This window comes from Lithobates pipiens, unplaced genomic scaffold (assembly GCF_037356315.1).
Source record: "Lithobates pipiens isolate NorthernLeopardFrog02 unplaced genomic scaffold, aLitPip1_a1.2 Scaffold_10, whole genome shotgun sequence".
NCBI lineage: Eukaryota > Metazoa > Chordata > Amphibia > Anura > Ranidae > Lithobates > Lithobates pipiens.
This window is the reverse complement of record NW_027507686.1, coordinates 206,494,481-206,511,607: the sequence shown is the minus strand read 5'-3', so window position 1 is coordinate 206,511,607 and position 17,127 is coordinate 206,494,481.

Sequence of the window (17,127 nt, the reverse complement as noted above, 5' to 3'; positions counted from 1 at the left end):
AGCAATTGTACAGGTACAACTTATGTAGAAGGATTTTTTTCATCTCTGTGTATCACCTGAGGCCAGTCACTTCACTGGGTATATGTAGGGGTTTTCAACCACTTTAAAGTAAATCCCTGTGTATCTGTAAAGGCACTTGTATCTTAGGACCCATGACCTCCATTTCCATCCAAGTCAATATTAATCCCCACCTCCTCTTGGGAATAAGCCACATCCCCTTTCATTCCTAGTGCTAAAGCCTCGATTACTCATGGGGGTGTGAAATCTTAATAAGTTAACCACTTACAGACTGGAAGATTTGGCTGCTTAATGACCAGGTAATTTTTAGCGATATGGAACTGTGTCACTTTAACTGACAATTGCGCGGTCGTTCGATGCTGTACAAAATTGATGTCCTTTTTTTCCCACAAATAGAGCTTTCTTTTGGTAGTATTTGATCACTGCTGCGGTTTTTATTTTTTGCGCTATAAACAAAAAAGGAGTGACTATTTTGAAAAAATATATATATTTTTTACTTTTTGCTATAATAAATATCCCCAAAAATGTTTTAAAAAAAACATTTCTTCCTCAGTTTAGGCCAATACATAGTCTTCTACAAAAAAAATCTCAATAAACGTATATTGATTGGTTTGTGCAAAAATTATAGCATCTACAAATTATGGGAAAGATTTATGGCATTTTTATGGCATTTTTATTATTATTTTTTTTACTAGTATGATCTTCAATTTTTAGCAAAACTGTGATATTGTGGCAGACAGATCGGACACTTTTGACACATTTTTGGGACCATTGACATTTATACAGGGATCACTGCTATACAAATGCACTGTTTACTGTGTAAATGTCACTGGCAGTGAAGGAGTTAACACTAGGGGCGATCAATAGGTTAAATGTGTGTTCCCTGGGTATGTTCCAACTGTGAAAGGGGATAGGACTGACTAGAAGAAGAGACATATCGCTGTTCCTACTTAGAAGGAACAAATGATATGTCTCTTCTCTCCTGACAGAACAGGGATTTGTGTGTCTACAAACACAAATTCCTGTTCCTGCTCTCGTGCACGCGTTCGCGCGTGGCTGGCGGGTGATCCTGCCAGCTGGCCACGGGCATCAGGTTCCCTGCCATGCAGCGGGCTCGCACCTGCTATCACCCTTAAAGGTACAGACATACCCATACAGCGATTTGTGGGAATGAACCACTTTGCTGCTGTATATCAGCGTCGGCAAGTGGTTAAGGCACTATCTACTGCCCTGTTTTAGGTTTCCAAATATACACTGCAGATTGAAAAAGACATTTTTAATAACATTCAATTACAATGTGATACAATTGTATATGCTATATTATTATTTATTATTTTTCCCCACAAAAGTGGAGTTACCCTTTAAGGCTCTTTCGAGGCCAGAATAGGTAGACGATAGACACAGTGATAGCTCCAAGCTCTGGCAGAACTGTCTAGCTGTATGAATGGCTTATTCAGGCAGAAAAAGCATTTAGCAAATTATTTTGGATGAAATGAGTGTGTATAATGTCCAGGCAACTCTTTTATATTGTTATAAAAGCAGGTATGCTTTTACAGCAATGATTCTATAATGAAAGAAAGCAGACCCTTCTGTGGTTGGATCATTTCCTGCTGTGCAGCCATATAACGCCAAGTATAACTTGTGCTCAACATTACACACATACATAGTAGGCACAAGCTGCTTCAGCCAGGCTGGGCTCATTCATGTACTGTATGAACAATCTAAGCCTTTCCCTCTTCCAGGAGCTTTGTTTTTAGTATAAGCCAGGATCAAATTAAAAACTTACATAATCCAGCTTTACCAAAGAGACGAGTTGTGCGGGGATACTCTATTATCCTGAGCTTAAAGTGTTACTAAACCCAGGACCCTGCATTCACTATATATGCTCTCCCACAGTACACAGAACATGGAAATTCAATTATTTTAGTAAATATAAACTGCTAAATACATTTTCTTTTCATCAGTATATAGCAGTCTTGTGAGTTTTATCAGTGTCTGGTTAAAAATTGTAGGAGGAGTTTTCATTCTATTCTGACTGTCCTATGAGGCTGCAGGACCCCTGATCCTCTGTCTTGACAGTGTTGATTGGCCCTGTGCTGATCACATGCCCCCTCCCATAAAAAAAATTAAAAATTCTCTAGCGATACACACCAAGGCTCTGTCTTATCAAGATGTGGATCAGGGACAGTGGAAGTAGCGGAGGATTAGAGAATACAGGATCAAACAGTCTTTTTGCATAATGTATTAACCCCTTAGGTTCCACAGTGATTATAACCAGCTTTATTGCATATACAGACTGATTTTACTGTTGTGGGTTTAGTAATACTTTAAAGTGACACTAAGCTAAATTATATTCAAGTATGTATTTTTAACTATAAAATACCTCTTCTTTTGCTCTCAGTCTATTCCAAGTCTCCAGATTCTTTTTTTTATGCAGCTGTGATCTGAGGTCCTACTCTTAATGTTAAGAGCCAGCTCTAATGCAATCTTCAGTGACATGGTTTCCTCTCCAGCCCAGCTTCTACAAGTAGTGTCCTCCAGCAAATTACCTTAAAGCGGAGTTCCACCCGAAAATTTAACTTCCGCTTTTTCGGTTCCTCCTCCTCCTCCGGTGTCACATTTGGCACCTTTCGGGGGGAGCAGATACCTGTCTAATACAGGTATTTTGCTCCCACTTCGGGGCATAGATACCCAAGCCATCCATGAGTATCTACGCCACTTCCCGTCCACCCCCGCTGTATTCTGGGAGACACATAGGTCCCAGAAAACAGCAGGGACCAGTGGGATAGCACGATGCGAGCCGCGCATGCACAGAGTCATGCATGCGCAGTAGAGAACCAGGAAGGCTTCACTTCCTGATTCCCTTACCGAGGATGGTGGTGGAAGCACCCACCAGCTGAGGGATAGACCAGCTTCGGGTGCCGACATCGCAAGCGCCCTGGACAGGTAAGTGTCCATATTTTAAAAGTCAGCAGCTGCAATATTTGTAGCTGCTGACTTTAAAAAAAAAAATGGCGGAACTCCGCTTTAAGTTTAGCTCCCCTCTGGTCCTCAGACATAACGCCAGCTGAAGTCTAATAACAGTAGTTCTGTATCACATATATACTGCCTCAGGATAATGCTTCAATCAGATCCTCCCAAATATTTATCTTCAGATCCAATATTTTTGGGCGCTGGTCCATCCCACCAAGAGAAATGACATGCACTGATTGGGCAATATCGACTGGTGTCATGAGCATCCAAATTAAGAAATTGAATGAAATTCAGATCCGTTCATTCTCCGAATCTGAATTATTGAATTAATTTGAAAATTTTATTAATTTCCCCTTGGACACAAACTACTATTGCATCATGTAAAGTCATCCTAATGAAACTAATGAATTTGTTAATTTCATGATATCAGATAAAGAAACAATCATCACAATCAATATCTAAAACTCTATACACAACAAAGAGGTATTGAAGCTGACCACTGAAGGTGAATTCTACAGCACTTAAATAGTAAATGTCCAATCTTAAAGTGCAGCACAATAAATCGTCAATAGTTTTCTTATAAAAAGTTCACAAACAGTCCCCAGCCACACAAATTCATCCGGCGGAGATGCGGACCAAGTGGTAAGTCAGAAAGGTGTCCTAAGTTACATCCAACTGCAAAATGGTGTACACTCCCGCCACCAAACATAATTGTGGTCGCTCACCTTAAAAACATAACCCTGAGTTAACAGGACAGTCATAAAGCGCATTCCTCTATGGGGGTCATAATTCAGGTGACAGTAACAGATCCCCAGAGGCATTGCAGTAAATATGTAAAGTAAAAAAAAAGAGAGACAAATAGTGCTCTCTGCCCCGTACTTTACTTATAAAATAAATAAAACCACATTTACAAACATGGCATGTCACATCAAATTACAGATAGAAGCCATAAGACACCCGTGAGTGACGTCATATGATTGGCTCCCCCCATACATGTTACGTCCTGGGCAGGACATTGTTAGAGGGAACCCGTGTGCGCTTTATGACTGTCCTGTTAACTCAGGGGTTGGGTTTTTAAGGTGAGCGGTCATGATTATATTTGGTGGTGGTGGAAGTGTACACCATTTTGCACTTGGATGTGACTTAGGGCACCTTTCTGACTCACCGTATCTCAGTTGGAAAAATTTCTGTGGCTGCGGACTGTTTTTGAACTTTTTCTAAGAAAACTAGTAATGATTTATTGCGCTGAATTTTAAAATTTGACAGTTAATTTCATAATAACTTTTTTTGGATTCATTGACGTTAATTAGTATGTCCATTCAGAGTTTCGTATACATCTGAATCTCCAAAAAAAGCATTTCTCCTGAAAAATTTATTGCAACGAAACAAACGCACATGTCTATTAGAGACATTAGATTGCATGCTCCTTTGGACAAGGACCGATATGAATGGTTATGTAAAGTGTAGATCCCTGCGCTCCAAATATATCAATAACAATATATTACATTAACATAATTTTGTGCTGATACTTTAAAAAGAATAATATTTATCAAACACGTGAAAACACAAAAAGTCATAGAAAGCATATAAATGTAAGTCCACAGTCCCGCATAATCTTCAATTAAAAAATAAATTGATGATCAAAAAAAATTCAATAATTAAATAAAGTGCAATAAGGTCCTCACAAGGAAATTTCATACAAGTGTATAAACCATCATGATATCCTATTGAAAGTAAGTCACCAAAATTCCTCCACCACTGTGTGTCAAATCCGACCCACACCCAAAGGACAGCAGCTCACCGGATTGTATTGCCCCCCATTTTCATGAGTAAGCCGCTCCACTTCTCCACCCCTCTTGCAGTATGAAATGGCATGGAATTCCCTTGAGAGGACCTTATTGGACTTTGTTTAATTATTGAATTTTTTTTGATTGATATGATGGTTGTATACGCAATATACTCTACCGTAAAGCACAAAATCAGCAAAGGATGAAATAACCTCTATTTAATTAAAAATCCATGGTAGGGGGGCTGAAAAGACCTGTGTCTGGCATCAAGCTTTACCAAGACCTGCCGCAGGCAAATGTAGAGGACTCAAAACAACTTCAACCACTTTTAAGAGCTAGAGCAAGCATACGATATATCACGGTTTGGTACAAGAATTTTATATACAGTATATGTAATTGTAAAGTATAAAGAGGAAGAAAAGCAAGCCAAAAGGTTAATCACTTTAACAATTTCCCCAGGAACTGTAGGACTTCTTGAGGGTAATTTCTAGACCACCCACAAAATTACATTAAAGAATTTAGTGGAACTTAGCCAGGAAAACTCTTCGTTTTAAGTTTATGAGTTACCAAAAAAGATTTTTATACTATGCAGATGCTACATTGAAAAAAGGAAGAAGCACATTAGAGAGGTTGCATCCAATCTTTTATAGGGAGATTAGTGTCCTAAAGGGAAGGAGCAAATTGATGCCGGTAACTTGTTTAATGTAATAATAATTTTAAGCACTCAGGCTGATAAAGTAAATGTCATCTTCATAGACAGAGCAAATTTCTTTTTTTTCAAGGTGTTGCTTGGAAATAGAAAAGGAAAATCTACGTTTAGCTGCGCAGTTACAGTAAATTTAAATCACAAGAAGCGGACACATTTTTGGAATGGACTTCAAGTAGTTACAACTACCAGTAAACCCTCCCCCAGGGAAGGCAGACTATATTATTTCACTCCTAATTCTTAATGTAAATGTTACTGCTATATAGAAAAGGTTTGCATAGGCAATAATGGTGCTTTGTAAGCTTACTATAGGCAGCAGATTGTTCAGATGCATCAGATATACAATGGTGGAATGAAAGGTTTTGCCCCCATGTACAGTGCATCCGGAAAGTATTTTGATCTCTTCACTTTTTCCACATTTTGTTATGTTGTGGCCTTATTCAAAAATGGATTAACCACTTCAGCTCCTGGAGGATTTACCCCCTTTTTGACCCGACCATTTTTTGTGATACGGCACTGTGTGTCGTTTTAAACAAAAAAAAGCGTCAATTTGGAAAAAAACACAATATTTTTTACTTTTTGCTATAATAAATATCCCCAAATTAAAAAAACAAAAGTGTCTTCCTGAGTTTAGTCCTGTATTCTGTATTCTACATGTTTTTGGTAAAAAAAAAAATTGTTTACACACACAGATCCTCATTCTGGCTTTGTCAGGAGCTAGCGCAGGTGCCCAGCGGACATTGCGGCTCAGTACCGTGGCAGCCGCCATACAGCTACCGTGGCAGCCGCTAATTCGCGTAGGGGAGCCATTCTGCTGCCGTCAAACAGCGGGCAGTCGGCAAATGGTTAAATTCATTATTTTCCACAAAATTCTACAAACAATACCCCATAATGACAACATGAAACAAGTTTGTTTGAAATATTTGCAAATTTATAAAAAAAAACAAAAAAAAAAACCCATGTACATAAGTATTCACAGCCTTTCTCAATACTTTGTTGAAGCACCTTTAGCAACAATTACAGCCTTAAGTCTTTTTGAGTATGATGCTACAAGCTTAGCACACTTATTTTTGGCCAGTTTCTCCCATTCTTCTTTGCAGGACCTCTCAAGCTCCATCAGGTTGGATAGAGAGCATTGTTGCACAGCCATTTTCAGATTTCTCCAGAGATGTTCAATCGGGTTCAAGTCTGGGCACTGGCTGGGTCACTCAAGGACATTCAAAGAGTTGTCCCGTAGCCGCTCCTTTGTTATCTTGGCTGTGTGCTTAGGGTCATTGTCCTGTTGGAAGCTGAACCTTCCCCCCAGTCTGAGGTCCAGAGCACTCTGGAGCAGGTTTTCATCAAGGATGTCTTCATTCATCTTTCCCTCGATCCTGACTAGTCTACCTGTTCCTGTCGTGGAAAAACGTCCCCACAGTATGATGCTGCCACCACCATGCTTCACTCTAGGGAGTCCTTCAGGTGCCCTTTGGCAAACTCCAAGCAGGCTGTTATGTGCCTTTTACTGAAGAGTAGCTTCCATCTGGCCACTCTACCATACAGGCCTGATTAGTGGAGTGCTGCAGAGATTATTGTTCTTCTGGAAGGTTCTTCTCTCTCCACAGAGAAACACTGGAGCTCTGTCTAAGTGACCATTGGGTTCTTGGTCACTTCTCTGACTAAGACTCTTCTCCAAAAATCGTTCACGCTAGGAAAAGTCCTGGTGGTTCCAAACTTCTTCCCTTTACGTATGATAGAGGCCACTGTGTTCATTGGGACCTTCAATGCTGCAGAAAATTTTCTGTACCCTTCCCCAGATCTGTGCATCCATACAATCCTGTCTCGGAGGTCTACAGGCAATTCCTTGGACTTCATGGCTTGGTTTGTGCTCTGACATCCACTGTTAACTGTGGGACCTTATATAGACAGGCGTGTGCCTTTCCAAATCATGTCCAATCAACTGAATTTACCACAGGTGTACTCCAATCAAGTTGTAGAAATTTCTCAGTGGAAACAGAATGCGTCTTAGCTCAATTTTGAGTGTCATGGCAAAGACTGTGAATACTAATGTACATGGGATTTTTTTCATTTTTTATTTTTAATAAATTTGCAAAGATTTCAAACCAACTTCTTTCACATTGTCATTATGGGGTATTGTTTTTAGAATTTTGCGGAAAATAATGAATTTAATCCACTTTGGATTAATGCTGTAACATAACAAAAATGTGGAAAAAGTTAAGCGCTGTGAATACTTTCCGGATGCACTGTATGTAACCTGTGGCTGGTTAAGGATATTTTATTTAATTAAGCACAGAACTAATTGTTAAAACTTGCTTCTCAAATTGTTTCCAAACCCAAGAACAAAAATAAAACATATTTAGTTACCAGTCCTTTAATGCGGTTAGCCCTTTAATGCCACTGCATTTATGTATTCCGAATATAGAGCATTTAGTGGCCTATGGTGAAACAGACTGTCTTTCACTTTTATATGTCTTGTTCCCCTTTCCCCTTTTTAAACTGAGTATTTTTGTAATAAATATCTTTCAACGATATGTTTAGCAAACCAAAATGGAAAAAATAAGAAGTTTATCGTTAGGATTTACATATACCTTAGGGCTTATATGAGATTTTAGTGACTGGGTTTAGATACATTTTGAGCTTTTTTATAACCCACTGTTATCCTGTTGGGACAATGATTCATTGGATCTGTAGCCTCCTGCCAGATGATTCAGTGCTGTCCTACCTAACTTTCTTCTCTACCTACAGCGGACTCAGAAAGGGGGAGGTGCTTAGAACCAAGAACACTAGGATTCAGGCCTGTTCACAAGATAAGGATGCTGAAATCTTCAGGAATTTAACTAGTGTTGCAGCCGAGAACAAAAGATGAATAGAATATCAGGTTCAGCCATATATAAGAAGGTCCCTAAATATTTTTTCGTGACTCAGCAGTCTGAAGCGAGAATTTTTCTGCTCCACTGTCTAAGCCCTTTAAGTATCAGGGCATGTGATTAAACCACTGGTCTGACCTCTGCATATCATATTAAGCATATCCAGACTACAGGAGATCCCGGGCTTAGATTGTTATGTCAAGCAGATGGTGTTTTCATGCAAAATTAACACCAAAAGTTGTTAAGCAGTATTTGTCGCTATGTAGACGGTTGTGGTCTATGCAGGTGGAAAGTATAAAGAATACTTTTGTACGTCTGTCTCCTGGCAGTACAGCACTGAAAATGGAGGGTGAATTTTTACTTTTCAGTCCCAAAAGAGGCTTTACAATGAGAAGAATACAATGGATCTATTTTCATTTGTGCCCTATTTTCATTTCGTGGAGTTGTATAGTTATACAATGCTTAGAGTTGGATTCTCCACTCTTGATCTTGGTAAAGTCAAGGAGCCTCAGAAGTTGGTACCTCTGTGGGCCTGATTTATGAAAGCAAGTAAAAAAGGGGATAAATCGCTACAATACCCTTGCATTATCCACATGTCCGCATGAGCACGTGGATGTACAAGCACGCAGCAACCGCCTTCCCTGAACCTATTTAACTGATCGTACAGTTATGTTTATTGCATATAGTGCAGTTCTTTTTTGCCATGCATGCTAAACATCCAAATAATTCTGGTTGTGCCTTTTGTATCTATGGAATTCATGTGACAACATTTTTTTTTAAACTGTAAAAACAATTTTAACCACTTCGCGCCCAGGCCAATTCTGACATTTCTCTCCTACATGTAAAATTCCTAATTTTTTTGCTAGAAAATTACATAGAACCCCCAAACATTATATATGTTTTTTTTAGCAAAGACCCTAGAGATTACAATGGCAGTCGTTGCACGGTATTTGCGCAGCAATTTTTCGAAAACACTTTTTTTCAGAAAAAAAACAGTTTCATGCTTAAAAAAAATAAATGATTAAAGTTAGCCCAATTTTTTTGCATAATGTGAAAGAGGAGGATAAGCCGAGTAAATAGATACCCAACATGTCACGCTTCAAAATTGCACTCGCTCGTGGAATGGCGCCAAACTTTGGTATTTAAAAATCCCCATAGGCAACGCTTTCATTTTTTTTACTGGTTACGTGTTTTGGGGTACAGAGGAGGTCTAGAGCTAGAATTATTGCTCTCGCTCTAATGTTCGCGGCGATACCTCACATGTGTGGTTTGAACACCGTTTTCATATGTGGGCGGGACTTACGTATGCGTTCGCTTCTGTGTGCGAGGTCACGGGGACAGGGGCGCTTTACATTTTATTTTTTTATTTTTATTGTTAATTTTATTTTTATTTTTTTAGTTTGACACTTAAAAAAAAAAAATTGATGACTTTTATTCCTATTACAAGGAATGTAAACATCCCTTGTAATAGGAATATGGCACGATTGGACATATTTACAGTGAGATATGGGGTCAATAAGACCCCATATCTCACCTCTAGGCTGGGAAGAATAAAAAAAAAAAAAAAAACGATCCTGGCTTCCCTGCCAAATCGGCGCTGTTAATTTGAATACCGAGGCCGGGCGTGACGTCATAACATTGCACCCGGCCTCCGAACGATCATAGAGACTCCGGGACGATCTGGTCCGCTGGGAATCTCTATGGTAACTGGCGGGGGCTGGCGGATCCTGTCACCGACTCACCGTTGGAAGTGGTGAGTCGGTACAAGCACCGGAGGGCGGCGGGGGGCATCCCCTCCCGCCGCCCATAGGAATGATCAATCGGCGGAACAGCCGCTATGATCGTTCTTATGGTGCAGAGAATCGCCGGCTGAAAACGCTGATATCTGAATGATGTCTGTGGCCTCAGGCATCATTCAGATATAACCCCCGAAAGCCCAGACATTCCCTTGGCACTATAAGTAGGCCAGCAACAAATGTGTCCACAAGCAAAGGTGGACGTGGTGGTCAGTCTTCAGGCAGGGCATAATTTCCTCTGTTTAGTGAGTTTGCCCCTGCTATCCAGCCACAGCATGCAGAGGAGGTGGTGGACAGGCTTACTAAACCTTCCTCATCCTCTGTCACACAAGCAGACACAAGTGTGCAGTCCCTTGCAGTTGCCAGAGTGGATAAACCTGAATCCTTGTCCACATCTATTCCTGCCATAGCCCCAACATCAGCCATTAAGGAATCAGATGAGTTATTTGACCACAGCGTCAGACACTTTCTCCTTGATGATGCCCAGCCATTACTGGATTCAGATGTTGGTTCTGAGGTTGAGGATGACAGGAACGTGAGCCTAGAGAGAGAGAGGAACACTGGTAGACAAATTGCCATTCATGTTCCCCAAGCCTCAGCGTATTGCCAAGTTGTCTCCAGTGGTAATGATGAAGATGGAGGAGATGGAGATGATGATGATGAGGTCACTGATGCAACTTGGGTGCCAGATAGAGCAGAGGAGGAAACAGAAGGTGAGGCGGCACAACTGCAAGGAGGCCGACATCAAGAAAGAGTAGAGAGCAGCCACCCTATTCCATCACATTCTGCAGCTGTTATCTCCCGGCCCACTCTCCAAAGCTCAGCTGTCTGGGCCATTTTCAGCACATCTGCAGCAAATCCCACTGTTGCTATCTACAAACTGTGTCTCAGGCACATCAAACGTGGCAAAAACACCAGCCATTTGGGTACCACATTCTTAACAAGACATTTAACATCCAACCACTCAGCCCATTAGCAAAAGCACCTAAAATCCACACAAAAGGGGCACAAATCTGTCTCTCCTTCTTCTCACCTACTGCATTCTGCCCCTGCTATACTGAGTCATTAAGTCTCGGCAGCCTCCACTGACAGGGATGATGGTATAGCACAGGGTGCCCCAGGTCCTAGCAGCACATCTGCCAGCAGCACACCACCAGCTGTAGACTGTAGCCGGCAAATTTCTCTGCCCCATCTGCTGCAGCAGAAAAAAAAATACAGTCCCTGCAACCCACATGCCCAGTGTCAAGCTTGCCAAAGTTGTTGGCTTTCCAAATTCTGCCTTTCAGCCTGGTGGACTCTGCCCCCTCCGTGAATTCACACAATGTGCTGTACCACAATTGCAGGTTCCCAGCTACTACTTTTCACGTAAGGCCGATCCATCTCTCTACCATCACATGGAAGGGAATGTTCTGGCATCGTTGGGCAAGGCAGTTAGCCCGTAAAATCCATCTTACTGCTGACACATGGTCCAGCAAGCTTGCGCAGGAACGTTATACTTCCTTCACATCACACTGAGTAACGCTGCTTGCAACTCGAAAGTATGCAGGACAGGGATTGTGCTGCAGCTTGTTGTGCCCCCATGTCTCTATACAGCTGGTGGTGAGTATGCCAGACCTGTGAGCTTTACCCCCTCCTCCTCCTCCGCCACCTCCATGCCCTCATCTGCAGACTTGTCCTATAAACACCAGGTACCCCCTAAGCGCTCAAAGGGCTATTTCATGAGTCAGGCTAAAAGGTGCCATGCATTGCTTTGGCTGGTGTGTTTAGGGGACAGGAACCACATTGGAGCAGAGATTCTTGCAGCTCTGCAGGTACAGGCCCAGAGGTGGTTCACACCATGCCAGCTTGAGCCAGGAATGGTGGTGTGCGATAATGACCCAAACCTCCTGTCCGCCCTTAGACAGGGAAGGTTAAAACATGTGCCATGCCTGGCACATGTCCTCAGTTTGGTGGTGCAGCATTTCCTAAATATGTACCCAGGGTTACAAGATCATTTCATCTGGAAGAATGTTTTTGGTATAGATTTCTTGGGCACAATTAACACCCAAGGACCAATTTTTCAGCACCAGTTTGACAGGTGCATATCATTGCAGTATTTTTGGCCTTCATCAAGAGCACCTCTATAGGGTTACAGTGGGAAGGTGCACCCGACACTCAAAGAGTATTTTTTCTGCACCTGTTTGGCAGGTGCATATCATTGCATTTTTTACAGCAAGGCCAATTCTTGCTTTCATGAAGATTACCTCTATAGGGTTATGGTGGAAGGCGCCACCAATGGCCAAAGACCATTTTTTACGCACCCGTTACTTCTATCCAAAGCCAAAGTGACACCAGAATGTATCCAAAAAATCTCGAATCTTGATCCCAGTGCACTACATTGTGGTCTCATCATACACACTGGCTCCCCAGCTGTTTCTGAGCAAAATAAAGCAGCTTGCAGGCAAAATATAATTTTTTGGGCTTTATAAATGCAATTATTGCTGCAACAGATTCTAGACATGGTACAGATTTGCCACTTTACAGGTAGACTAAGGGCCCCCCTCAGGCACTATATTGGAAGGATTTTCATTTTTATGCGTTCACTTTAAAAATCTAAAAATCACTGCTCATTTAAAAATTACGTTTTTCACAAATGATTTTTACTAATCCGGACCCCTATAATCATTGTATGCCAAATTACTTGCATATACGCCTTCAAAATGGGCACTTTTGATTTTTGACGTTCGGGTCCTATTGACTTTAATGGGGTTCATTATTCAAACTTTTGTGGTGTTCGAAAGTTCTGGTGCGAACCAAACAGGGGTCTGTTTGGCCCATCCCTATTAGCTAACAGTACGTAATAGAGGAAGTTTGGGACTTTAAAATGAAGCACTTGGATAATGGAGGTAGGTTTTAACCATATTAAAAAAATAATAATTTTTTATTGATTGTTCAGTAACAGATCATAAAAAAATAATAAAGATCAAATTCATAAAGTATATAGGCGTAAGTACAGTAGAAGCATGATATATAGTATTCACATATAGCAGCACATAGTAGTAATAAATAAAATAATTGGGTAGTATGGCATGGTAGTGCCTATGACAGCAAAACATCAGCAAGTACATCCACATAATAGATATGCATCCACTAGATGTAAAACAAAAATCAATTTAGTATATAGTTAAAAAAGTAAATTCATAATAAAATAAATATAGTTCCGTATAAAGTATAGCTGGGACATCATTTCAAAAGCTCGACGCGTTTCGTGGGTGTCTCCCCACTCATCAGGAGCTGATGCGACCAAAAAATTCCTATGGAATAGAATAAAAAATAATATAATATACTAACCATATAAATAAAAATAAATTAATGGGGATTTAATGCGTGTAAATGGTTAGCCAGGGCAGACTCACCAATCCGGCTAACAGGCTAACAGGGTAATTCCACATTTTGGAAAGCCCCGGACTTGGCTTTTTACTACTATCTGCTAGGCATACAGGAGCCTTTCGCTGCTGCGACGTCTTTTGTACACAAATAATTGGAGTTGAGCGCGGTGAGTTTTCATTTGGAATATGATGGTTGATGCATGAATGTCTGTGCTTGCCACAAATATCAGCACATGGGCAGCATAATACCTTTTTCATATGGTTCTATTTTACATAGTTGTAAACCTCTGAAACAAAAAATTAACAAAGCATGCCCTTCTATAGTGTGTACATACATGCCTTTATCTAAAGCACCTAGTGATTTCTGTCTCCTCTCTCATTCCCCTAATATCTGCATGAATCACTTCTGACAGTCTATGCCAGAGGTCTCCAAACTGCAGATGTGGTCCTTTGTTTGCCTTTAATTGGCCTGTAAGGCCCTAATCCATCCACTGATACCAACAAATGGGTACAATTCCTTCCACTGATGCCAACGGTGGGGTTAAAATTCCTCCCACTAACACCAATGACAGGTTACTATTGGGCACCATTCCTCTCACTGACACCAACGTTGGGGCACTATTCCTCCAAATTACACCAAAGATAGGGCATTGTTTACTCCTGGACACCAGGGCATGTTCTACTCCAACTACAAAAGGTTCGGCCCCGCTAAAGTCTGAAGGACAGTAAGGACTGGCCCTTTGTTTAGAAAATTTGGAGACCCCTGGTCTATGCTTACACCAGACAATCCAGGGAGAATGCTCTTCCCCCCTCCATCACAATGCAGATAACTGACAGCCTCCCTCAACTGTTCATGGTTCACTATGAGACCATGTAGAAGGGTGCATTAATTCCTCACACTCAGGTCTTAGATTGCAATCATCTGTCCGCTATATGCTGTGCAGCGTGTGACATCAGAATCATGTCCTCTGCCTTCTGAAGCTCAGTAACCAGTAAACTACAGAGATTCCTGTGGGTAGCGCAACGCAGAGATGAAGCCTCTTGTAACTGTACTTGTTTATCTGCAGTGCTCTCTCCTTTACAGCCATTCAAATTACAGCATTTACACCATTTTGTTAGACCAGCATGCAGTATAGTTGCGGTAAAGATGCAGCATAGGTGCAGTAGAAATGCAGTCAAGGTGCGGTATAGGTGCGGTACAGGTGCAGTATAGATGCAGGTCAAATGCAGTGACAGTTTGGTATAAATGCAGTATAGGGTTGATATAAGAGTGACTTGCTCTTAGCGGCTCAGTCTCTGCTAGCAGTGTCAGTAATGGGTGGATAGCCCTCTCACCAGTTCGCTGCTGTGGATGCTCAGCATAGAAGGGCCCCCCTCAGTCTCTCCCTAAAAGCTTACAGTGATAAGCAGTGGGAAGCAGAGGGTGAGTGGCAGTGCTGCAGGAGCTGTGATGTCTGCGGTGCTGTGCTTCCCCAGGTGCCCACACTCCCAGTCTCAGGGTCGCATCTCCTCTGGCTGGTGGATACCTAGACAGAGGATCTCTCTCTATAATTCCTCTGCCTATGGGATTTGAAGTCTAAAAAGTCTATGTGTCACATGATATGGCTGTTGTCCAAAACTACAACTTTCGGGATTCTCAATGCTCTATGAGGAAGTCTATGGCCTTGCTTGGCTTTAGCTTTCCCATACTGGCCAGAGGAAATTGATGCAGCATTATTATTATTATTATTATTATTATTATTCAGGATTTATATAGCGCCAACAGCTTGAGTAGCGCTTTACAATATGAGCATAACATATGTATCCCAGTAGAAAGTGAAAGTAAACTAATTATAAAGAGGGAAATATCTCCTTCTCCATATTTCTGTAATCCAGCATCTTGCTACATAAACTGTACCTTCCACATCACATCAAAGTGTGCTTAATCTGAGGCCATCTGTACAGCTGAACCAGAAATCGATCCTTTAACATGATAATGATCTGATCTACACAAGCAAATCCACCAAGGAATAACTACAAAATTATAGAGTTATGGACTGTCCTAGCCAAAGCCGATTTTATTTACATTGAACATTTGTAGGGGGATTTCAAAAAGGGAAGTGCATGCAAGAAAACCCAAAAACCCACAACTCCTTTCAACTGAAGGAGTTTTGGAGAGAAGTGGTTACAATTTTTACTGACCAATGTCAGAAACTGGTGGGTAGTTATGTCAAAAATTCCTACAATTAATAATTTCTCCTAAATGGGGAAATACCAACTTCTGAAGCCAAGGTTGTACGTACTTTTCCACAGCACATCATTACAACTAATGATATTTTTGTTGAAAAGGAAAATTCTCTTGTGTTTTTATTCAAGTATATCACCTTTTTATACTAGGCACTGTTTGAATAAAGAGCTAATGCTTACCGTTTCAAATATGTTGAAAAGGTCAACAATTTCCATGGGCTGCAGCTCATCAAGAAGCCCTTCTGAAATGTAAATACCAATTAATAATGGTGTATAAACCAAAAAGGGCATATAAATAAAAGAAGACTTCACAGATGCAGTAAAATAGCAATATATAATACTGTAAATGCAATTTTAAACCCAAAATGTGTTCCACAGTAGCACCTACCTGTGGAGAAACAAAGTTCAACGTTTATGCAAAATATCATAATCCTAATACCAATATAGTGCTACCCCCCTAGAGGCCACTGGTTATAGCTGGTTCTTTCCAATTAGTACAGAGGCCACCCAACCCCACAAGCACCAGTCAATGCACACCGGCTCCAATAAGTTGGTCTAGGGCAGTGATGGCGAACCTTGGCACCCCAGATGTTTTGGAACTACATTTCCCAGAATGCTCATGCACTCTGCAGTGTAGTTGAGCATCATGGGAAATGCAATTCAAAAGCATCTGGAGTGCCAAGGTTCACCAACACTGGTCTAGGTGATGAACTTTAATCAGGAGAGGGTTAGTGCATGGGATACTCCAAAATGCTTGCACAGTAACAGGAGCACACGTTTCTCCCATGCATGGCTTATGCTGACAAAAGAGGGGAATAGCTGGTACTCTGTGACCCTATGAGATTTGTCTCAGTCCATAGCTACCTCTGGCACTTACACCACAAAAGCACACAGTCATCTGGGATCACTGTTTAGGGTCATTACTCACAAGTCCAAAGACAGTTGCACACCTTCAGCTTCCATCAGACACTTCCCAGTAAGGGACACGATCCTTCTCTGACTAGATCCCTTGGGGGTGAAGTCCTGCAACCAGGTCTTTACTCACATTATCCCAGGAGCTGTTTGCCACCCAGTTTCCACAGGTAGATCCTCACTCAGCGAGATTAAAGACCAGACCAGACCAGACCAGGATTTCAGTGTAGTGCCCTCCAGCAAATATAATCCTTTAGTAATTCTTCCCCAGGCCCTCAATCCAGCACCTGTTGAGGCCAAGACTGTAGTCCTTAAACCTGCCTAGGCCACCTGCACAGTTCTCCCCTCCTCAACCACCTTCTGGACACACCTTTCCAGGGATTGGTCGAGGCCTGAGAAATATTCAACTGATCATTTGAATCTCCCTCCCTATGCTCTGGAAGCTCCTTCCATGGGCAGGAGGAAGCAATCAAA